The 25,584-nt window shown below is 49.8% G+C and overlaps 2 long non-coding RNA genes across 3 annotated transcripts in view; both read left to right on the top strand.

The window, feature by feature from the left end:
* Positions 1 to 25,584, top strand: part of LOC146046264 (uncharacterized) — a 169,477-nt gene that overhangs the window by 44,898 nt on the left and 98,995 nt on the right. The gene's annotated exons all lie outside the window — the stretch shown is intronic.
* LOC146046265 (uncharacterized) overlaps positions 24,555 to 25,584 on the top strand; it is a 50,119-nt gene continuing 49,089 nt past the window's right edge. Inside the window, exon 1 of the long non-coding RNA XR_014465822.1 lies at positions 24,555 to 24,850. This is a non-coding gene — a long non-coding RNA (uncharacterized LOC146046265). The remainder of the gene's footprint in view (positions 24,851 to 25,584) is intronic.

Here is a 25,584-nt window from a genome sequence, read left to right as displayed (position 1 = left end):
TAGTGTAAGGTCATTAGGCAATAAATGCGCCTTCTAGCACCTGAAATCTCCCTCTATTGTCTGATACTTGTGCAGTGTTCATGCCTCATACGCAGGAGTCTTCTCTAACTGTCCCTCTTTCTGTCTCTCAGGGAGCAGCAGGATGCTATGACGCTTCTCTGGATCCTTCACAAGTTACAGACTATTATTTCAGTTTTTACCGACTCTGCGACTGACGCGCTCGTTGAACAGCTGGGAAAAAAAAACACATTTCTCCTTTTTTTTTTTATTGGGCACAGAAAACGTACCCGTGCCCCTCCCCATCCATGCCCCCGAGACTGCGGCAGCCGCGGGGTGACCCAAACTCCTCACTGGATGTTCAACACTGGACCAAACCAAGCAGCACTGGAATCAACTGGGCACAACTGGAAATCAGTAAACCATCACACTGGATACACAGGGAACGATCGCCACGCAAGAAAAATGTGATTGATTTTCTGTATGTTAAATGTTATGTATGATTCTATTACAAACCTTCCCTTTATCTGTGACCCTCCCAATCCTTGATTGAAGTTACCAGGAAGACCCCATCTCCGATTGTTGTTAACCATCTCCGCAAGCTGTGTAGCTCAGCAGTCTGACCTGTTAGCTGCTGCCACTAAGCCAGAGGCTGCACAAGCCGTTTTACGTTACTGAGATATCTTTGTGCTCTATTGTATTTTATGTGAATCCTTTTTTTTTTTGGTTCTTGTTTGTTTTGTATTTAATTCTCTAACCACAAAAGTGCACTTAATCTTAACATGGCGTGAGGACCAATATTGTGCCTTGATAAGAAGGGGGGCAGTCATTAGTGCCAGATGGTGAATCAGCGCTCCCTAAACTGGGCACGTGGCGCGCCAGCGCTGTGCAAACAGATGAAGTGGTGACTTTATTATTAAGGACCCAGATACCAGACCCCCGATCGGTCTTTCTGACGCCATTTCTGCTCTTAATGTTACAATCCTGTAAGTATGGTTTTCTTACAGTAAATAAGACACTAATCGCATTGTAGCATTTTAACCCTTCCATGACTGGAGGTCCAGGCCTATAGTATTGGAAGGGTTAAACTGCCATTTTAGCTGGACCTATGAGCTCAAAGCATTTTTAACATTTGTTTTTATTAAATTTCCCAATTTGTATTTATATTTCCCTTGCTACTCTCCTTGCACTGTTATCCCCTTCCTCTTACCCTGTTCTTTGGGTCTGAAGTAAAAAATATATATATATCTTGTCTGCATATAAATCCCCAAAATACCACACCACATAACACTACAGATAAAGGGGTTATTCTGGTTGGTTCGCAAGGCTGCAAATTCAAAGCCTTGTGAGTCCACCAAACCCGGTATTGCAAGTGGTGGCCCGGCCACCACCCATTCGCAAGGGCTATTCCCTCGCAGGGCCTGCAAATGGCTGTTACACAGTAACATCCATACGCAGCCTACTGTAATCCACTCACATCATTCGATGGTTGGCGACCATCGAATGATGGCAAAGGTGCACGCATGTAAAAGTGACTCACACTTACATATGCGCGGATGCTCGGGAGTTAGCGGACGGTCAGCTGACCCCCACAAGGGAGAACAGACGCTGCCCGTCTGTCAGGGTTAGGGTTAGGGCCACTGGGGAACAGAATATAGATCGAAAGCCACAAAAAGATGCTGGGACCCCTTACTGCGCCAAGCCATCACCCTGCCAGAATAAGCCTTGTAGGCTTGGGTTTGCTCTGCTTACCTGAACCAGTTGCTGCTGATGTTGTTGCTGTTGATTGTAGGTTACTATTATTCTTATTGCGTAGATTTTTGATAGACTTATACAATAATGAGTTTATCATATGTATGACTTTGAGTATAAATAACCCTGTTCCAATATAAACAGGAGATTGTTATCTGATATAATACAATATTCATTTTAATAATGGTACTTGTTTCCTAGCAGGGCGCCAGCGATTTTAATTGCATCCATCGGGATCCCAAAAATTGTGTCGATCGCATCGCATGCAACCAAATCGCATGCGATGTGATCGACGCGATCAACGCGATTTTTTACATTGGAACCAATGTAAAATGGTCCCTGAGACCCGATTTTACATTGGCCCCAATGTAAAATGCCCCCCAGACTCCAATTTTCATTGTATACCCACCCTCATGGGTGAAATGCCCCTCTATTGTTAATGGCACCCCACGATCAACCCCAACCCGAAGCGTAGCGAGCACGTGAGGGGCGGCGGTACGCGTCCTCCGACCTTTTCATACCCCCACTATCCACGTCGGCGTGGAGTTGACTTTATACAGTGTGGCGAGCGCAGCGAGCCACCGAGCCCAAAGCGTGGCTAGCGGACGCGCATTACTTCACAGGTATTACGCGTCCCCTCGCGGGGTATGAACAGGTCGTAGGACACGTACCGCCTCCCCTTGCAGGCTCGCTATGCTCGCCACGCTTCGGGTTGGCGTTAATCGTGGGTTCCCATTAACAATGGGGGGGCATTTAACATACACATTACACATTAGGGTGCCTATACAATCAAAAATCTGGACCATTGGCCCATTTAACATTGTTCCCTATGTAAAATCGCGTCTGTCGCATCGCATGCCATTATACTACGATGGACGCGATCAACGCGATTTTGTAATAGCTGGCTAATTTAACATTGCTCCCTACGTAATATCGCGTTGATCGCGACGGTCGAACGCGTGCCATTATAATGGAATGCGATGGACGCGATCAACGCGATTTTCTCTTTCCCGGCAATAAAGGCTAAAAATAGCCAAATATCACGTCGGTCGCGTCCATCGCATACCCTAAGTTACCTTAACTTAAGGTATGTGATCACCGACGACGGGCGCCGTGCTAGGAAACAAGTACCTTAATAATATGTATGGACAAACTCCCTTTCATTGAAATCACATTGGTCAGGTGGAGAATGTGAAGGAAAGCTGTGAGACTGGAGACCAAGGAGCATTTTATTCACCTAACAGATAAAGTTATAGACATGCCCAAGGCAGGAAAGGCTACAAGATAATAGCCAATAATAAAGCCAAGTGCTCTGATGTCCCACTGTAGGATCAGTGGTGAAATGGAAGCTATGTCCTGCTGCCCAGGTGCTGCCTAGGCCAAGCCGCCCATCACTAGTCAGCGGTAGAGCCAGGAGACTAGTGAGAGACCCACAGGGTAGCCGACTATTATTATAGGAGGACCTACAGAGCTCAGTGGCTCAGGTGGGAGTGAGGATGCACCAGTCAGCAATATGAAAAGCTCTGCACACAACTGGCCTGTATGGGAGGGTGGCTAGAAAGAAGCCATTATTAGAGAAACTGCATCAAAGCACATCTGGATTTGCCAGAAAGCATCAAAGTGACTCAGCTACAACGGGCCAGATGTATCAATCTTCAAACGGGATAAAACAGAGAGTGATAAACAGCCAGCCAATCAGCTCCTACCTGCCATGTAACAGGCTGGGTTTGAAAAATGACAGGTTGGAGGTGATTGGCTGGCTCTTTACCACTCCCCACGTTATCACATTTTTGAAGCTTGATACATCTGGCCCAATGCGATATAAGGTTTTGTGGTCCCATGAGACAACAATTAAGCTTTGTTTCCTCATCTCTAAAGCTCTGGGTGGCACACAGCAAATGAATTGCAGATTCCTCAGCAAGCACCATCCTAACTGTGACTTATGGGGTGGGGATATACTGCAGGGTTGCTGACCCTCCCGGAATTTCCGGGAGTCTCCCGAAAATCGTGTCCCCCTCCCCGCCCCTCGGAAGGGTGGACAACCCTCCCGGATTCAGGGGGGACCCCCGCTGACCCCCGGATCGCGGCATTAAAATGCAGCAATCCTCGGGTCTCAGAGGAGGGGGCGGAGCTAAAACGACACAAACGCGTCATTTTAGCCCCGCCCCCTCCACGGAGATCCGTGAATTAGCTGCTTTAACAGCATGGGGGCAGGACTTAGTGATGTCACTCGCAAGCCCCGTCCCCTGAGTGGCTGCTGAATCTCTCCTCTCCAGGCTTCTCCCGGAGAGGAGAATCTTAAAGTCGGCAACCCAGATATACTGTATTGTCATGGGGATGCGTTTCTTCAGTGAGAACTGATACATTGGCTTCCTCTTACACTTTTACACTGTGTGTTCTAGGAGCAGGAGAGATGTGACAGGGGAACCATTTGCAGCCATGAGACTGTATGTTCTGTAACCCGATCACACCAGTGCAGTGAAGAACAATTGGCATGAGCAGCAGTGATATAACTGGCTGCAGCCCTGGACTCACAAAGGTAGTTCAGCAGCATCCTGCAATGTCCTGGCCAGTCAGGATGGCTACCTAAATGACGATCGCAACCGGCTGCTGACAAGAGTGCAGGGACTGGCTGGAGTAGGTGCAGTGGTGCAAGTAAGGGGGGGGCGGGGGGTATGGAGTTGTACGGCGCACCTTTAAGAAATATGTTGCTGATACACCGTATCACCCTGCATTCCCTGCTGCACTTCTCCCACCCCTCGGGTAGGTGCTGTCGATGAGAGGTGAAGGAGAGAGTAGAGCAGCACCACAGGTTCCCCCACCCCTCCAGCGCCTCTGCCGCTGCCACTGAGAGACTAGAAGAGTGGAGCGCAGCGCCGCAGGCTTTCCTCACCCCTTCAGCGGCTCTTGGCCATTTAAAATATAGTGCAGCTCCGGTGCCAATCAGAGCTCGCGTACAAGCAGCCATGTTGATGTCTGCCTGTTCACGAATTCTGATTGGCTCATGTATCGGCACCATATTTGAAATGGCCGAGAGCCGCAGGAGGGGTGAGAGAAGCCTGCTGCATTGCGCAGCATGGGGTCAGGGGCCCAGGAGGGGCATGAGCCGACATGGTTGGAGGGAGCCCCCTGAGCAACAAGCATGTAATCCCCCCGCCTTGGGCAACAAGGATGTAAACCCTTTTTCATCCCCTGGGCAATGAATGTGTAATCACCCCATGGCAACGAGCATGGAACCCCCATGGCAGCAAGCATGTAATCCTCTCATGGCAACAAGCATGAAACCCCCTGTGCCAACAAGCACAAAACTCCTGGCATCGAGCATGCATCTTCTGGCAACTAGCATGTAGGTAAGCGGCACTTATGTGACATAGTATGTAATTGGCATTATGGTGTGTGACATAATGACATGTAATGGGCATAATGGCATGTGGTTTAATAAGTAATGGGCATTACTGTGTTGCGCATAATGTGAAGTGGAATTTACGGTGTGGGATATTATGTGTAATAGGCATTACCTTGTGGGGCATAATGTGAAATGGGCATTACGGCATGTGTCATAATGTGGCCATACCCCTTTTGTCCTGTAAACACTTGTTTAGTTTCATATGACCACGCCCCATCATGACACATGGCCACGCCCACTTTTAGTGCACTCGCTTAGAGGAGCTGCCCTGGTGCTGAAGGAGGATCAGACGTACAGGTCTGTAACTAGACTCCTCATACACCTCAGAGATTACTAGACTGCCGGATGACAGGAAGTTTATTGTCATGAAGTCCTAAAACAGCGCAGTTGGAGGCTGATAGTGGATCGCTCGTACCGATCTGAGGGGGTGATTCAGGAGTGATCGCCCCCAGTGTATACGCGCCGGGGACCGATGTTGCTGCTCTGAGGATGCTTATGTCCAATTATACACATGTGCAGGGCCGCTGTGCGAACGCTTTCGACACCTGTCAAAGGTGAGGTGCTTGCACGGGTAGGGGAGGGTACAGGAAAAGGCCGGAGCATTTTATAAGCGTCCCCATGAAAACGCTGCCCATTCCCTTGGAACGCAGGTGGGTCGATGGCCGGCGGCTGACGCCACATGATGTCAGCGCCCACCCTCTCTTTGGTGGACTCTGACGGAAAAGAAACTCAGTTTATTTCTTAAGAGGAGAGAAATCATTTGATGGCCGCATGTGAGGGGAAATGTTCACGTACATCCCCTCACATGTTAACGACAGGATTCGGTGGCAGGGGTGTCAACAGAGGGGTGTGACCTACAGATGACCCAAGTGTTTTTGGTCTGGCCCAACGCTGACTTGGGCATGAAGTACATGGGCAAAATGGGCACATAGATATGAGACATGTCTCATTTTGAATAAGCAGCTGTAGTTTTGCAAGGGTTAACAAGTCCTAGGCCACAAATTTGCCACCTGAAATCAAGAGACGGGTGACACTAGCATATGGTCCAAGTGTATTTTGCCTGGCCCAACGCTGGTTTGAACATGAATATCGGGGAAGCCCGGCACCGCAGTATATAGCGGGTATAGTGAATATACGGTCCCCTGCTGGCACACCCGGGGGGCAGCCTGTGCTGCCTGGCACCCGGGGAGCCCACCTACCCCCCACAAAGTTCTGGGGCAGGCAGAGAGACTTCCATCTCTTTGCCTGCCACCGTCCTCAGGCTCCCTGCGGCAATCGCCGCAGGAGCTCATATTCGCCAGTCAGGGGCAGCGAGCCCCTGACACGTTGAATACCGGAGCCCGCCGGCTCCGGAACGTGGCGAATGTGCAGCGAATCCTAAAAAGGATTCGCTGCACCTCGCAGGTATTCTCATTGAATACCGCCCAATGTGTCTTAATGTGTCTTGATGTGTCCTTGATGTTGACAATGCTATAGGGCAGAGTGGGCAGTCGAATAGTATGGGGCAGACTGGGCAGCTGAATGCTATGGGGCAGAGTGGGCAGTCGAATGCTATGGGGTGGATGAATGCTATGGGGCAGAGTGGGCAGTGGAATACTATTGGACAGAGTGGGCAGTGGACTTCTATGGTGTGAAGGAATGCTATGGGGCAGAATGGGCAGCAGAATGCAATGGGGCGGAGGAATGCTATTGGGCAGAGCAGGTAGCGGAATATCTACAGGGCAGAGTAGGCAGCGGAATGCCATGGGGCAGAGTGGGCAGCGGAATGCTATGGGGCAGAATGGGCAGCGGAATGCCATGGGGCAGAGTGAGCAGCAGAATGCTAGGGGCAGAGAGGGCAGTGGAATGCTAGGGGGCAGAGTGGGCAGCTTAATCAGGGTTGCTGACTTTTTAATGTTCCTCTCTGGGAGAAGCCCGGAGAGGAGACTTTCCTTACCCAATCGGGGGCGGGGCTTGACGGTGATGTCATTAAGCCCCGCCCTCATTACGAGAAATACAGTAGTAGAAATGACTGATATCCATGGAGGGGGCGGGGCTAAAATGACGCGATTGTGCCATTTTAGCTCCGCCCCCTCCTCTGAGACCCGCGGATTGCGGCATTTACATGCCGCGATTCGGGGGGCTCAGGGGGGTCCCACAGATTCCGGGAGGGTTTCCGACCCTTCCGGGGGGGCCGGGAAGGGGACCCGATTTTCGGGAGACTCCCGGGAATTCCGGGAGGGTCGGCAACACTGAGCTTAATGCTAGGGGCGGAGGAAGGGAAGGAATACAATGGGCAGAGTGGGCAGTGGGAGAGGTCTGCCAATGGAGGTTGTACCTCCATTCAACTACAGACTGGTGAGTGCTGCTTATTCTTTCTGAGAGAGAGAGAGATGAACGAAGAAAGCGGCATTCAGAGACTGTATTGTTTGTAGAAAAGGTAGGACAAATTTTAATCCATAGGAGATGGGGGGTCGCAGCCCCCGTCTTCAGGATCAAATAACACATACAAAACTACATATATATATATCATAGAGTACATTTAACACTTACCCTCCACCCGTGATGAACTCGGGATACGGTCGTATTATCGACCACAGTTAAGTCGACAGTCATTAGGTCAACACTGTTGGGTCGACAGGCAGCAAGGTCAACATGGATGAAGGTCGACAGGTGTCTAGGTCGACATGGGTTAGGTCGATATGGGTTTTTACACTGTTTTTTGTGCCGACAGGTGGCATTTCATGCCCTACCATCCACTAGGGCATGGTGGGAGAGTAAAATAGTGTGCCGAGCGCAGCGAGGCACCGTGCCCGAAGCAAGTGATGCGAGGGGCTGCAGTTGACTTCCAACTGCGTCCATGTCGACTGGTTCGACATTTGGGTAAAAAAAAAGTGAAAAAAAGCCATGTCGAACTGTCGACCTAACCCATGTATACCTAATGCATTTGTCGACCAAAACCCATGTCGACCTTGTCCCATGTCGACCTAGACACCTGTTGACCTTCACACATGTCGACCTTGCTACCTGTCGACCCAACGGTGTTGACCTAATGACTGTCGACCTAAGTGTGGGCAGTGGAATGCTAGGGGGCAGAGTGGGCAGCATAATGCTAGGGGCGGAGGAAGGGAAGGAATACTATGGGCAGTGGAATTCTATGGGGCAGCCTCGTGGGGCGGAGGAATGCCATGGGCAGAGATGGCAGCGTAAGGACTATGTGGCAATATCAGGAAGGAGGGGCACAAGCACCCGGGATAAGGTGGTACTCCCCGCCACCTGTAGCGCTTCTCTGTCTCACCCACAACTCCTTTTGGACTTGCACCACAGCACACCCGGGATGCTGCGCATCGCAACAAACCACTGTAACATGAAGTTTGCAAGTGCGGTGTAATGACTGTGGCTGCTCCTCTGCTAGGTAGGTATAGATCCCCTTCAATTACAATTACTGCATTGTGTTACAGAACTTTTTAATTATCCCAGATAGTTCCTCTTCTGTAAATCAGTGACAGTTACTTCTCTGCTAGTTGTGTCTTCGGCTCCTGACCTGCAGCAGGAGGTGCTGGGTCGTCCTCGGCTCCGCCTGTCGTGCTGTTCTGGGTCGGCCTCTGCGTCCACCTCCGGCTCCTATCAGGCTGGGGATCTTCCTCTGTCCTCTCCTCTGCTGGGCTGTCCCCTGTCCTCTGAGCGGCTCTTGTCCTTGATGTTGCATCGTGTTCAAAGCTCACTTTCGGGCAGGCATCTCACAGGGCAGCTCCGCACCACTGAGGGGGCTTCCACAGGTCTCTCCAGCTAGGGGTCCTTTGCGTGTCCTCCACACTTCTGGTTCCTCAAGAGAGGGTGTCCTCCGCGGTGCCTGCGCACCTTGGTCTCCACTTGCTGCGTCCTCTATCTTCTTCGGAGCAAGCAACCCCGGGGGAATCCTCCGGCTGGGTGTGCTCCTAGGTAATTTACCCCCTCAGCACCTTCTTCCTTGAGGTTCTAGTCTTCAATCTCTCAGCTCCTCCACGGGCAGGCACTATGTAGGACACCTCGGCAGCACACAACATCATTCTGTTCTCTCCGGGTTTGGGGCTCCTCCTGTGGTTGGCAGCTAGTGGGGGCAGCGCGGTTCCCAATCCCTTCCCTCTGGCGGCTGGCCGGCAGCAGTAGGGGACTTGGAGGAGCCTGGCTCTCCTGGCGCCATTCCTGGTCACACAGCTGCGCAGCCTCCGCTCCTTACAGGTCAGCAGCTCACAGCACTGCACAGGCCCTTGTCCTCTCCAGGGATGACCATTCCCGGTGCCGGCACTCTCTGCTGTGGGTTATGCATCGCTGCAGGACCGCCTCTGCTCCCCCTGCCCTACCTCTCTATAGTCCCTGTCACTGGCTCCCTCGCCATAGCCTGTACTGGCTGTATCATATATTTTTATATTTCTTTTTACTCAAAGGCTATATATCCCCCTTCCCACACAGATTTAAGTTGACGAGGCTGAAGTTGGCTTCTTATTCACTTCTTATTCAAGCTCCAGCTTCTTATTCAGAAAAATCCCTCTTGCGAGGGTTAATGAGTATTGGGACACACATTTGACACCTAAAATCATCAGAGGGGGGCCACTTACAGATGACCCAAGTGTATTTTGCCTGGCCCAACACATACTTGCCTACCCTCCTGCATTTAGCGGGAGTCTCCCGCTTTTTCAATCCTTCTCCCGCCCCCCGCAAATCCCTTGGTTCCTCCCGTTTTTTTGTCCCCTTTGCAAAAAAAAAACCGGTACTTGTGCAGTATCACGGCTCCCATCGCATGCCATCGCATGCCAAATGTAGTGGCATGAGATGGCATGCGATGGGATGCGATTTTTACAGTTTTTGAGCTATTTTTAGCAAAAATCGCAAACAATCGCATCGCATGCAATCAAATCGCATGCGATGCGATTGCATGCGTTTTTGCACTGAAATGCATCCAAATGCATAGAAATGTGCAGCAAACATGTTAAATGCCCCCAAATGTCATTTTTTGGAGTGTCCCACCCCCACTATCAACACAAACCTGAAGCGCGGCGGGCATAGCGAGCCCGCGAGGGGCGGCGGTACGCGTCCTACGACCTTTTCATACCCCCACTATCCACGTCGGCGTGGAGTTGAGAATAGAATAGTGTGGCGAGCGCAGCGAGCCACCGAGCCCGAAGCGTGGCGAGGGGACGCGGACACCTGTGAAGCCCGCGAGGGGACGCGGATACCTGTGAAGGTATCCGCGTCCCCTCGCGGGGCTCGCTGCGCTCGCCACGCTTCGGGCTCGGTGGCTCGCTGCGCTCGCCACACTATTCTGTTCTTAACTCCACGCCGACGTGGATAGTGGGGGTATGAAAAGGTCGTAGGACGCGTACCGCCACCCCTCGCGGGCTTGCTATGCTCGCCACGCTTCGGGTTCGCGTTGATAGTGGGGGTGGTACACTCTAAAAAATGACATTTGGGGGCATTTAACATGTTTGCTGCACATTTCAATGCATTTGAATGCATTTCAGTGCAGAAACGCATGTGATCGCATTGCATGTGATCGCATCGTATGCGATCGCATCGCATGCGATGCGATTTTTTTAGCATGCGATGCCCATCGGGGGAGCCGTGATACTCCACAAGTACCAAAAAACCTGAGTGCGCATGCGCGAACGCGATGTTGCGGGGGCGGGGCCTGAATGCGTGGGGTTGTGACGTCATTATGACGGCCACCGCGGGGCTGTGTGGGTAGCGCTGGCCGTGGTGCTGCAGCAGGAGAATGGGCGGGAGCTTGGAAGCGGCAGCGGACTGTGGAATGTGAGCGAGGAGCACGAGTATCAGGAGCGGAAGCTGCAGTAAGTACAGTATAACTCTGTTATATAGCAGCCTGACTCACCTGGGGAAACCTGTGGTGATCAAACCGGTGCCCCGCATCTCCTCTCTGGCTCCTGAGCCTCATTGCTGCCAAGCTCCGCAAGTTGCTGGGCTGTTCTCTCCTTCCCTCCTCCTTCTCCTCCCTGCTGTGTCTTACTCTACTGTCTCACACATACGTACAATGAGCTGCTCCTATGTCATTGTACCCAGCCTACGTACACTGCACCTTACACCGTACAGTTTCTATTTAAAATAAATAATTGTTCTAGCCACAAAAGTAAAATTGAAATGTCCATCCTAAGCACCACACCTTTTTGTTATGTGTAGTAAGGTCACAGCATAGTCAGGTCGTTATGGTTTCTCTTCTTAAATAAATAAAACCTCGATTGTCCTGTATAATCTAGATTAAATTGACTAATCCAGCCACCAGGAGCTGTACCTAATTAATTCTATAAATATTGTCATTTATTAAGCTTGAACTCCTTCCTTTTGATGTTTCGTTTAATATCTGCCCTGTTACACAGTAAAATTCTTTACAGCACAACAAGTGTTAATCGGCCATCTTTAGTTAGTACACCAATTAAGTATAGAATGGTCATGGATAGACCAGGTCTGTATAATAAAATTCCTGCTTCCCAATAAAAGTTTTTCTGTACAGCATAGCAAGGGTTAATCGTCCATTTTGGTTTTAGTGCATTACGGCCGTGTATAGACTAGGTCTGCACAATTAGTATCCAAATCCTCTTTGTATACATTTTAAGAAATTAGGTGACACTATTGAAAGATTGTAACGATTTACTGATTATCTTTATTGCACAACATTCAATTACCGGAGAACACAGCCAGCCATAAAACAGATAACATTCTTTGCATTACCACAACACTGACATTCTCAATGGGGATTATTAAAGTTGTGGATACCAGTGCTATATTTATTCTTCTTTTTTGAATGTTATATCAATATTATGTTTATACTTTTGTTCATGTTCTGTAATGTTTTCTATATATTATGATCACTTTTTTAATGTATTAACCCTCAGAGTATATTCTTGTCATAGAGATGAGGGGTGACATTCTATGCTGTGCGATTATCGTTATTTTGCGGTAATTAGACCACAAAATGGCTATATCGCATTTTCCCATTAAATCGTTGATTTAATGGGATGCGCATAGGGGCTGAAATCGCATATTTTGTGCGTTAAGGTCTGGTGAATAAAAATGCGAGATTAATTCGCATTTTTATCGCATCCAGATGTTTGCGCACAGAAAAGTATACAAGTCGCTTATTTAATGCTATGCGCATTTGCACATCGCATTATTTAAGTGACTAATTTTCGCACTAATTTCAGACCTGGGTCTGTTAGGCGAATTAGCCAGAACCCTGCACAGATCGCAATGTTCCGTGCAGGGTTCTGCTGTAAAAAATAAAACAAATGGTTAAATAAAAAAAAAAAACGAGCGCGGGGTCCCCCGCCCGAGTCTAACCAGCCCCGGGCTCACTGAGCCGGTGCTGGTAACATAAAATCAGGGTCCCCGACAAATAGGGGTCCCCTTGATTTTATGAAACCAGCACCAGACTCAAGGTCCGGCGCTGGTTCCCAAAATACGGGGGACAAAGTGACTAGGGGTCCCCCGTATTTTAAGAACCAGCACCGGACACAACCAGCCAGCAGGGTAATGCCACAGCCGGGGGGAGACTTTTTATACAAGTCCCCCCGGCCAAAGCAATAACCCCCTGGCTGGTCAGCATGGGCAGGGGTCCTGGGGAAGTGGGGACCCCCCAATGAAGGGGTCCCCCCCTCCAGGACTTACCAGCCCATGCTGATAGTCCGGGGCTGTCCTCCATGCCCCTGGGCTGTGGGCATGGAGCTGATGCTTTGTGTAAAAAAAAGAATGATAACTATTGTTTTACACTGGCGAACTTTGAGTCCCAGCAAGCCTACCCCGCATGCTGGGACTTGGGGAACCACAAGTCCCAGCATGCGGGGCATTAAAGTGCCCGCTGGCACTTGTAGTTCTGCAGTGTAAAAAATAGTGCACAAAATAAAACTTTAATACACACAAAACACACACACACTGATACTTACCTACCTTGAGCCCGTAGGTCGGTCCCTGGATCCTGGATTCTTCCTCCGGGGCTCCAGGGCAGAAGAGTCCGGTTCCGGGGCCTTGGTCCTGGGGTTCCGGGGCTCCTGGCGTGAAGAATCCGGGGTCCGGGATCCGTGGTAGTCCAGAGGGGTACCTAAGGAGGGAAATCCAACTCACCTGCTCCCCGGTGGCGACCTCCGGTGACAGCGCTGCTCCCGACTGGTACCCGGCTTAAAGGACTTTGTCCGGCGCTGAGATGTTGCCTCCTCGCCGTCTCTGAACAGAATGATTTCTCGGCCAATCAGGAGCCGAGAAAGTCGGCTCCTGATTGGCCAGAAATCATTCTGAATATAGACGCCGAGGGAGTAACATCTCTCCTCTGGATGCGCTGAGATGTTACTCCCTCGGCGTCTATATTCAGAATGATTTCTGGCCAATCAGGAGCCGACTTTCTCGGCTCCTGATTGGGAGAGAAATCATTCTGTTCAGAGACGGCGAGGAGGAAACATCTCAGCGCCGGACAAACTCCTTTAAGCCGGGTACCAGTCGGGAGCAGCGCTGTCACCGGAGGTCGCCGCCGGGGAGCAGGTGAGTTGGATTTCCCTCCTTAGGTACCCCTCTGGACTACCACGGATCCCGGACCCCGGATTCTTCACGCCAGGAGCCCCGGAACCCCAGGACCAGCCCCGGAACCAGGACCAAGGCCCCGGAACCGGACTCTTCTGCCCTGGAGCCCCGGAGGACGAATCCAGGATCCAGGGACCGACCTACGGGCTCAAGGTAGGTAAGTATCAGTGTGTGTGTGTTTTGTGTGTATTAAAGTTTTATTTTACAGGGTGTCAGTGTGATTTTGTGCACTATTTTTTACACTGCAGAACTACAAGTGCCAGCGGGCACTTTAATGCCCCGCATGCTGGGACTTGTGGTTCCCCAAGTCCCAGCATGCGGGGTAGGCTTGCTGGGACTCATAGTTCGCCAGTGTAAAACAATAGTTTACATTCTTTTTTTTACACAAAGCATCAGCCCGATGCCCACCGGCCAGGGGCATCGGGGACAGCCCCGGACTATCAGCATGGGCTGGTAAGTCCTGGAGGGGGGGAACCCTTCATTGGGGGGGTCCCCACCAATGTTCCCTCTAATTTTATGAAGCCTGTGTGCGGCAAAAGATTTTGGCTGTTCAACTTTGGAAGGAAATTTAAATTTTTGTGCGTCACTTATATATAACTGGAAAATGACGTTCAGCATTTGTGTTAACTTTACTTAAAAAATATAATAAACATTTAAACATTCAAAACACAGCACACAATGTAGTTAATGGGTGAAACACACATTAATTGAGTCCACAACTGCAAAAAGGAACCTCTGCTGCTTTGTGTGCTCTGTTGTAATGTCTGTGCGCACACTCGTCAAGTTGTGTGCGCGCGCACCCGCGCACAGCTTAGAGGGAACACTGGTCCCCACTTCCCCAGGACCCCTGCCCATGCTGACCAGCCAGGGGGTTAATGCTTTGGCCGGGGGGACTTGTATAAAAAGTCTCCCCCCGGCTGTGGCATTACCCTGCTGGCTGGTTGTGTCCGGTGCTGGTTCTTAAAATACGGGGGACCCCTAGTCACTTTGTCCCCCGTATTTTGGGAACCAGCGCCGGACCTTGAGCCCGGTGCTGGTTTCATAAAATCAAGGGGACCCCTATTTGTCGGGGACCCTGATTTTATGTCACCAGCACCGGCTCAGTGAGCCCGGGGCTGGTTAGACTCGGGCGGGGGACCCCGCGCTCGTTTTTTTTTTTTTATTTAACCATTTGTTTTTTTTTTTACAGCAGAACCCTGCACGGAACATTGCGATCTGTGCAGGGTTCTGGCTAATTCGCCTAACAGACCCAGGTCTGAAATTAGTGCGAAAATTAGTCACTTAAAAAATGCGATGTGCAAATGCGCATAGCATTAAATAAGCGAAGTATACTTTTCTGTGCGCAAACATCTGGATGCGATAAAAATGCGAATTAATCTCGCATTTTTATTCACCAGACCTTAACGCACAAAATATGCGATTTCAGCCCCTATGCGCATCCCATTAAATCAACGATTTAATGGGAAAATGCGATATCGCCATTTTGTGGTCTAATTACCGCAAAATAACGAAAATCGCAGAGCATAGAATGTCACCCGCTGTGTTTTGGGGCTTGCTAGGAATAGCTTGTGATGCATGCTTCAGTATTGCATCACATTAGCTGGATACACATTAGACAATGTTGCCGATAGCAGAGATTATCCGCCGGATCGCACAACATACTCAATTCCAGGGGTGTAACAATAGCGGAAACTATTGCTGGGGGTTAATGCGATGGGCGCAGCAGCCGAATATGTCGCCTCTGACCTGGCGCCCTCCCCCTGCTCCTTCTCTTCCCCTCCTCACCGCTGCCGCCCAGTCCAATTCAATTATATGTGAAGGCTGCAAAGTGCCATTCCATAGATGTACGCAGTAAAATTAGCTATGTTATGGGTATCATAATGGGCAAATATGTGCGCAGCCGAACATCGCAGTAATGTTAGTAACATAATACAGTAGCTTAGCGTAATCGCCCCACAGAATCAGTGGATATTGCCTGCACATTGCAGAATAAGCTGCAATCAGTGCATCTGGATTTGGGCCAGGGATAACACATGAAGAAGATCCCATGCACACAGCGTCCAGCCTCCAATATAGTTATATACGGCCTGCAAGGAATATGACAGTAGCTGGAGTCTTATTTGCATAATTTCCCATCATACATTAAGGCCATCCAGTTTCACACATGACATGTTAGGTGCAGGATGTACAGACTAGAGCAGGGCTGGGCAACACCGGCCCTCCAGATGTTAATGAACTACACATCCCAGGATGCTTTGCATTGGTTTTGCTATGTGGCCATACTGAAACTGATGCAAGGCATGCTGGGATGTGTAGTTCATTAACATCTGGAGGGCCGGTTTTGCCCAGCCCTGGACTAGAGCATGGCGCCATGCTTTATCTAAGGGGAGGACCATTCACCAATGCTAGCATGGAGGGGAGGACCATTCACCAATGATGAAGCCCTGGTGTGGCTGGCCAGGATGTGCTATCTGTGGGGATCAGCCCCCCTGCTCTGATAGGATCAGCTGCCTTTCTGTCAGTCCAGGACAGGATGATTAGGATGTCAGACAGGGAGAACAGCCAATCAGGGCAGTGTACTGTTATTCCCCTTCCCACCCAGAGATGTCCTAGCTGTCTCCTCCTTGTTCTTCCAACTCCATTCTGCTCTGTGTCCCCTCCCTCTCTCCTGTGTCACTTTCCCTCTCCTGTGCTCCTCTTCCCCTCCCCGCAGCCACTGCTGCCCCTGGACTCTCCAGGACATGTCCCTGTGCACAGCTGACTGTAGGATGTAGGTATTTCACTGTGAGCAAAGGATTAATTGATGATATATGTACATGAGCATTATACAATTAAAATGTGTATGTGTGTGTGCCTCTGCTGGAATTAGAATAATGTGTGTTGGTAATAATACTATGTAAAGTATGAGTGTACAGTTAATAATACCCCTTTTAAACCCCGTTCTCACTGCAGGCAAATTCCCGGGTCTAGCATGTTGACACGGAAATTTGCCTTTTAACACAGTTTTTTTTACAGTGTGAACGGGTCGCATCCCCGGATAACATACAAGGGTAAAACCCTTCTTTTTGAGATCCGGGTATGCAGACACAGGTTGACCCGTTCTCACTGCATAAAAACCCGTGTTAAAAGGCAAGTTACCGGGTAGAACCTCTTCACCCTGGAATTTGCCTAGCAGTGAGGTCCGTCGTTGCAGTCCCCGGCATTTTAATGCTGGGTAAAAGCCGTGTACTTCTCGCTTGCAGTGAGAACACAGTATTAGACATACTACTTGGGAATTACCCGGCATTTTGACTGCTGGGTAATTTTCCCGGGTGTCGCCTGCACCCTTTCACACTTACAGCAGCAATTTACTGGTTGAAGCAGTTCTACCTGGTATTTTGCTGAAAAACCTGGGTTTTTCTTATGCTGCGTTCTCATTGCCGCCCCTGCAAAATCCCGGATTTTTCTTGCCGGATTTTTGGCGGGGCACAGAGCTTCTCAGCTCAACAGACCCCCTTCACACTGCACCTCAGACCCGGGAATTTCCCGTGTCTGCCCCTTTCACACTGCTTTCCATGGTCACAAGTGTGTGGAATTTGATTGGGTGTTGGGAAATTTGTACAAATTGCTGTGATTGGCTGTTTAAAAACCAGCTTTTATTGGCTGGCTTTCACATATCACATCCCCCAATGAACTTGCTTTTTTGCATTTTGTGAGAAAAACCTGGGTTTGTGCTGTTCACACTGCCATACACCCGTGTATTACCCAGGAAAAACCCTGCAAAAAACCTGTGTCCAATTCCCAGGGCATAACACCCGGGAATTTCACAAAGACCCTTTCACACTGAGACAGGACACGGGAAATTACTGCTTGCCCTGGCAAATACCCGGGTTTTTTCGGCAGTGAGAACGGGGTATAACTGTATGTTTGAAAGGGTCAACCCGGGTCGTAAATCCTGGATCCTCAACCCAGGTTAAAAACAAGGGTCGGAGACCCGTGTTTTAACACCTGGCAACCCAGGTTAAAAACAAGGGTCGGAGACCCGTGTTTTAACACCTGGGTTGACCCTTTCAGACATACAGGTAGATGCGTGTTCATGTGCAAAAACCTGGGATTTTGGAATGTCTAAAAGGGGGTATAACTTTGCATGTGTCCTAAAATCAACAGAAAACATGAGTGATATCTAAAAAAAGAAAAGCAAAAGGCATCACATGTGCCCCAAATTCATATGTCACTTCGTTATACCCCTTATTTATATTATGACACACAGTTATGGTCCCATTTCACAATATGAATATGATATCCAGTAATGTCCATAATTGATTGTTAAATGTTGGTGCTTGTTAGGAGACACAGGCTGAATTATGAAAAGGTGAAACTGATTGGGCATGTCTGTTCTTTGGGGGGGGGGGGAGGGTATTCTGGTTGATTCACACGAACGCGAATTTGCATCCTCTTGAGTCAACCAGATCTCGCCTTGCGATTGGTGGTACGCCGGCCCACCATTCACAAGTCACCTACGTTCACACTAGCTGCGAATGGATGTTTACATAAACATCCTTTTGCAGCCTATGGGGTAACACTCACATCATTCAATAATCGCTGACCATCGAATGATGTGGAACATGCGGGCATATCTAAGGTTGCTCAGAGCAACCTTAGATCTGCGTGCACATTGGGAGGGAAGTGGGCAGGCAGCTGGCATCCGGTGATGTCACCTGGCTGCCCCCAGCAACCACGTCATTGGCCCATTAGCATGAGAATGCCCAGCATTCTCATTGGAATGCCCATGGAATGCTGGGTGTTCCCATACGCTAATGGGCCGCCACACGCCTCCGTTCGCAGTGGCTGCATGCACCCAGCACATGCGCAGAAATGCGCAATGGATCAGAATAAGGTCCTTTATCTGTGTTAATGACATGCAGTGTTATGGGCCCTACACACGGAATGATATTCAGGCATTTTCTGAGTGCTTTACATAATTTCACTGATGCTCACAAAGTGCCTGAATATCGCTGTGTGTGTGTGGTCTACATAGCGATCTAAATCATAGTTGCCTACCCTCCTGCATTCTGCAGGAGACTCCCTGTAATAACAGCAATCTCCCTTTCTCCCTCATTAGTCTACCAATCTCCCTCATTTCACCTAGCCCACATTACACTGTTACATTTTTTAGTAAAAAAGGAATGAGAGATAGATACTTTCACATTGAATCATCAGCGCCATTTCCCAGCACTTAACCAAGTATAGTAGCTCTTACTAACTGCTTTGACGCTCATCTACATTTGGAAATAAGTCATTTTAAAAGATCCCTCTCAGATGTAGCATACACACCCACGCTTCTGGGTGCCACATTCACAATCTCTCTCCATATATGGCACTAGAAACGCCCTTTGGGTGGAGCATGACACGCCCCCTCAATGGAGCGCTGTGCAAAATTCTACTACCAACTACAATCTCCCTGAATCTAGTTTTGAAAAGTAGCCAAGTATGATCTAAATGTGCGGCCCTGCGGGTTTGAATCTGGCGCTGATCAATAACCGGCATGTAGGTTATTAATCGGTCGGAGACAGTGTTCTCACCAGAGAACACTACCCCTGACAGATCGCTCAGCACACATTGCTGGCAAATTGCTGTGTGCTGAATGATCATGCTGAGCGTTCTGAGCAAGCTAGCATCGATCAGCGGGTCACTACGTGTGTAGGGCCCATTACTCTACCCCCTGCTCCGCCCATCCCCACCCGCCCGTCTATGACCCCCATAGAGGGAGAATAGAATAGGTGGCTCGCGTAGCGTGGCGAGCTCAGCGGGGCTTTTTTTTTGCGCTCGCCATGCTGTCTGACTCCGGGCAGTCGAGATCCCGACGTCGGGATAATGACTGTCGGGATCCCACCTGTCGGACTCACATACCACACCCCCTGCTCCTGTGTCTTGTTGCCGACCCCGTCAGAGCTCAGTGATCAGTTTGTGTTTTCATACTGGCGAGTGTGCGCATACGCATTTGTCCAAAAATCGGGATCTGAGATTTTGGGACAATTGCGACTTGGTCTGAATCAGGCTCTATGGGGGTGATTCAGTATGGCTCAGAAGGGGCCTAATTAGGCTTCGTTCCGATGTTAGGGGGTCTGCACATGCACATATTTGACATGTGCAGACTCCCTGTGGAACGCCTTCGGCGACTATCACAGTCAATATGATGTGACATTCGCACAGGTAGGGGAGAGAGGGCAGCGGTTGAAGGGGGAACATCCAGCATTTTATGGGCGTCCCCATGAAAACACTGGGTGTTCCCCTGGGAAAGCCGGCGTGGCGTTCCCTGCTTGGGGCAGGCTGTGACATGACAGCGCTGGCTGTTTGAGCCCGGCACTGGTTTCTAAAATATGGGGGACTCCTTCTCCTTTTGTCCCCTGTACTTTGGGAACCAGGACCGGACCAGGAGATGCACCCAGGGATTGATATACTTGGGAGAGGGGACCCCACTTCCTTTTTTAAATTATTTTTATTTATTTATTTATTTTTACACAGAGAAGCATAGCACAGATATAACTGATCCGTGCGATGTTCCAGCCACATCTGTATTTTGCTGCTGGCAGCCAAATACGAATCCTTTCACCATCGGAAAATATGAATCCGGAGAATACGGCAGCGTTGTAAATGATTTGTATTCTGTGTTCATAATTATGGCCGATCCTTGTTGTACCAGTTTGTGTATGGATCAGCTGCAGTGTAGCATGGTTTCGTCCAATAGAGAGAGAATTTCTTTTTGCGAGTGAACCAGAATAAGGCACATATAGTCATAGCCATCCATCCAATTTGTAAATATTTATTTCCTGAATATAAGCTGCCATCAGTTATTTTATGGCAGCAATATGTATCTGGAGACCCTAGAAATAGAGCCGGTTTGTGTTTCAGCGCTATCTTCTCCAGCAGTGTCCCCAGGATTCCATCCCATAGTGACGGAGGTGTTCTGATATCACAGCAAATGCTGGCACAATACAATACTGTGCATGTGAGACTTGTCTGTATGGCTTTCATCTCCGTTGTTCATGAGACAAAGACATGTCTCCTTGTACAGACACATCATAGAGGCTGCCATTACCACTGCATCACCAACACCAGCCCCCCGTGTACATTCTACTGCCATCACTGAGTATATTGGAGGGTGTGACCCAGATAGCGCACATCACCTGATCTGTTACACTATAGTCATACAGGTACTTGCTGCTTTAACCCCGTGTTGCCTTCCATCCTGTGTTCTACCTGGTTAATAAGCATTTTCGCGTCATTGGGAAATCACCATTGGAGCGCTCATTAAACACTGGGCATTCCCATGGGCACAGCCCCTCGCTGCTGCCCCACGCCCGTACTGATAGGTGCAAATAAGTAGTTTGTTGCGCCCACTTGCACATAACAGCACATGCGCAGTCACTGATCATTGCTCCCCTGCACGGACATGCATGGGACCTGAATGGACCTGAATAAGATCCTATGTTCTGGAGACATTATGAGTAATAAGATGTTCAGTGGCACAACGGGTGGTGCATCTTTGTGTGCAAGTAGCAGAATAGACACTGCCACTGCGCATCTCCAAACAAATTACGGACAGTGCAGCATTATTATAGATTTTGCAGTACCACTGTGTCATGACAGAATCATTGGATGAGATTTAAGCTACAATTAGCACAGTTTAGGGAAGGTCTAACCTTGCAAAAAATGAATCATATTGTTAGGCACATAAATGCTGCTCAACTACAACAACATTGCCAGCGGTTCCCTGCTCGCTGCCCAGGGGGATTACATGCTTGTTGACAGAGGGGGAAAACATGTTCATTGCCATAGGGGGTTCCATGCTCGTTGCCATAGGTGGTTCCATGCTTGTTGCCCGGGGGGATTACATGCTTATTGTCAAGGGGGATTATATGATCGTTGCCCAGTGGGAGTTAAATCACTTTATTGTGGGGGGGGGGATTGGCACATGTGTGAGAGGGGTGCTGGGGCGGTGTGGTGTGGTGCCTGCTGCCCTGCAGGTGTCTCGGGACCACTTACCTGGCGCCGCATCCTCTCACCTTCAGGCCGTGTCAAATCACGGTCCTGGAAACTCCGGCACCTGGACGCGATGGATCTCCTTCCCGATGGATTCCTCTCCCGTTATTCCTTGCCATACTGTCAGGAACAAAAGGGTGGTTAAGAAGGTTCCACAATTCAACTCACAGGGAGTTGAATGTGGAGGGGATTATGGGTGACCGCGACCTTCCCCGGCTGGTTGAATGGTCATCATTGGTCGGAGCCTCAGCCACCCAGTTTCACCTATAGGCGTGTGCGCACCCAGGTGATTAGATAGGGGACTCCCACGTCCGTGTACAGTCCCTAAGCCGGTACGTAAGGGAAGGGAAGACAGACAAATGTAAAGACTACTCACGCCCAGGCTCTTGTCACCTTGACAGCCTCTCTCCAGCACCTGTAGGTGAAACACAACCTTTCTATCCTATACCTTTCCCTAACACGGAGCTAACTGACCTACGCTCCCTTCACAACATTACATTGAAGCTGCAGGTATCTAATCACTCAAACAATTAACTAATATGCAAAACAGTCAAAAACACATAGACAATAACATTAAGCAACACAGAATACAATCAGTGGGAATTTACTTATAACCCTCCCCTTACCTAGAAGCGTCCCTACTCACGAACGGCCTTTTGTGGTAATGTGAAGGGAACAACCGTTTGCTTTTCCCTACTCAATCCTGACCCCGGGAAGAGCTGCCGCTGAGCCGACTGTTCCCAGAGGCAGGACACTTCAGGGGAGTGAAGACGCAGGCCTAGAGTGGCTGACAGGCCTGAAGCGATTGCGCAGGCCTAGAGTCTGACTAAACAATTACACCAGTGAATCTATAATTCAATCACTCCTAATTGTGGCTCAGGCCTAGTGCCTGTCTGTGACCACAGGCCTAGTGCCTGACTGGGCACAGGACTAGAGGCCTGCCTGGGGCCTGACTCAATTAGCCCCTGGGCCTAGTGCCCAGCTATAGGGTCCTTGGGCCTAGTGCCCGGCTATGGGGGCCACGGGCCAATGCCTGACCTAATTGGGGCCACCGGTGGGGTCCTTGGGCCAGGAGGGCCCAACTAAATGATCAAAGGGCCAGGAGGGCCCAACAATTAAATGCCCCCCGGGTGAGAGGGCCAGACTATAATGCCCACAGGCCAAGGGGGCCTGACTATGCCCACGAGCCTAGTGCCCGAACACCCGGTGGTCCAGTGGAGGGGGGGTAGGTGGCCCAAGAGCCGCCTCTACTTGCTGTTAGGATAGGCCACAGAGGGGGAGAGGCCGCTCTTTTGCTTGCCAACCCCGCTGGCCTCTCCATAGGCGGCCGCCATCTTTTTTCTTCTGCCGCTGGCCTGTCCTGGCCAGTGGCGGCGCTGCTTCTTCTCCTCTTGCAGAAGGTGTCGGAGATCTTCTTTCTTGATCCCGGCGTCTTCTGGCCTCTTCAGCGGCCGCCGGAGCTGTTCTCCTCGCTGCTGTCTTCTGCTTCCCCCAGTGGCGTCTGTCTTCAGCCGGGGCGCTCCTGCGCTCCTCCGGCATGGGCTCCGCTTCCTCCTTCACCTCCCGGCGCCGTCAGGCGGCGGGGGTGGGTCCGAGTACGGACGGCGGGTCCGATTGGATGCCGATTCGGGAGCCATGATTGGCTCCCGAATGGCGCCATTGTTCAAATGCCGGCAGCGGCGGCTTTCATTGGCAGGCAAAAAGGCCCCAATTACAAACTGGTGCTCTGGTGCTGGGAGCATGGATGCTGTCCCAGCACCGGGGCACATTACTACACATGCACATGCTGGTATATATTAATGCCAACACACCCACCCATTATAGCACTGCCAACACATATAGGGCCTGATTTTAATCCCATCGCTCACCCATGCTTTCGCACAGGGGAGCGATGTTTAGCGTCTGTGCATGCGCATTTATGCGCATGTGCAGATGCCGGGTGTGTGCGGGCATGGCAAACCGTCTCGTTTCCACCCGCCAGTGCGGGTGGGTGGACGCGCCCCTGGGAACGCCCAGCGTTTCATGGGTATTCTCATGAAAACACTGAGCGTTCCCATGGAAATTAGGCAGTGACGTGGCTGCCGTGAGCCGTCAGCTGACCAGAGGTGATTACTCTGTGGACCAGAATGAGGTCCATAGAATATTATTGGGCATGGTGTAATGGTTGGCATTACTGCCTCACAGCACTGAGATCTTGGGTTCCATTCCCACCATGGCCGTAACTGTGCAGAGTTTGTATATTCTTCCTGTACTTGTGTGGGTTTCCTCCGGGTACTCCCGTTTCCTCCCACAATCCAAAAGATTAATCGTAGATTAATTTGGCTCCTAACAAAATGAACCCTAGAATGTCTGTGTGCCTGTACATGTGCCCCAGCTCCACTGGGGCAGGGACTGATGTGATTGTTCAAATATTCTCTGTATAGCGCTGCGGAATATCTGAGCGCAATATAAGAAACTGTTAATAAATAATACAAATATTATACTAATAACATTTCCCCTACGCTCTCTGTCACTGGGCTGTTACATATGATGCTCTCCTGGATAGTGCAGAAATGAGAGACAGAAGAGATTTGACATTTGGGGCCAGCCATGTTGTATAATCAGCTGAGATCCAATATCCGCCAAATACTACCAAGCATGTTCCCGTACCGTATTTATGGGTAAATGCAGAGTTCAAATGGTTTTTGAGGCCAAAAAAATTCAGAATACAATGTTTTACAGTGTACAGTTTTACTATTTATTTTTATACAGGAAAGCCAGAAGAACTGCAAAAGACACAAGTCATAGTACAACGAACTCTGGGGTAGATGTATTCTACCTGCACTTGTCATGTGGATATTACGCTTCCTGCTTCGCTGATCTGATGCACATAATGTGAGCTATAGGGTGGGGTTATAGGGGTTATGTTACTAATAATGTAAACATAGCTCCCAACTCTCCACGCGGCGAGGGTGGGGCAGTTGGGAGACCCTGTTGCCATACGCTTGTCACGCATGTGCACATCGTCTATTCCCCGCAGGCAGAGGGGCAGCAGTGGAAAAATGGGGCGCACGGCTGTCGCCCGTGAAAGTCCCGCTGAACCGGCAATGAAAGCTGGGAGGCATAGAAGGGCCATGCAGAGAATTCTGATTGGTAAGTATGCATGATGCATAAAAATGGTATAGATGAGAGGGATCTGTTCTCAGATAACCACGCCCACTCGAACTTCCGACATCCAATACAGGGCTTGGATCTGCCCGAGACTTAGAACTTAAACAAAGCAAAATGACATATACTGTATAATCTACTAGTTACCGATCCAACAAAATACAACATAACAGTACTGCCATCTAGTGGCCGCCAGTGTACACACATGCAATCTCTACAGTACAAGTAAAAGCGGGATGAGAAACAGCTGAGATTTTGCAAGGAAAGCAATACTAAGGGTTACCCCCTGCATGAGTGAGTTCTCAGCACCTCAGTCTTTATTGGCGAGACCTCAGTCTCTTTATTCGTCTATTAGTGAGACCCCAGCCACCTCCCCCCAATATTAGTGAGACAACCAGTACCCTGCCATCAGGAAGACGTCCAGATGCCGCTCTATCGATATATACCCAGATATGTCCCAGGTCCACATTCAGACCTGATCGCAGAGCTGTAAATTTACATGTCGGACGATTATCAATGAACTGCGTATAGGCCGAAATGCGCCTGCCAGCAATGAACTCCTGCGAGTGACAGGGAAAACGCAGGCATTCCTAAGAAAACACTAGGCGTGGCAAAGCCTGTTAGGGGAGTGTTTGTGATGTCAGCTCCAGCCAGGATATGCCGTTTTCCATCACAGCGGTGAGTCGCTGGTTACGCAGCACCTGCGATGGGGAGCAGCT

Source organism: Crinia signifera, chromosome 11, assembly GCF_055691185.1.
Source record: "Crinia signifera chromosome 11, ASM5569118v1, whole genome shotgun sequence".
In the NCBI taxonomy this organism is placed as follows: Eukaryota; Metazoa; Chordata; class Amphibia; order Anura; family Myobatrachidae; genus Crinia; species Crinia signifera.
Note: the sequence above shows the minus strand (reverse complement) of the source record. Positions and strands in the feature narration are given on the sequence as shown.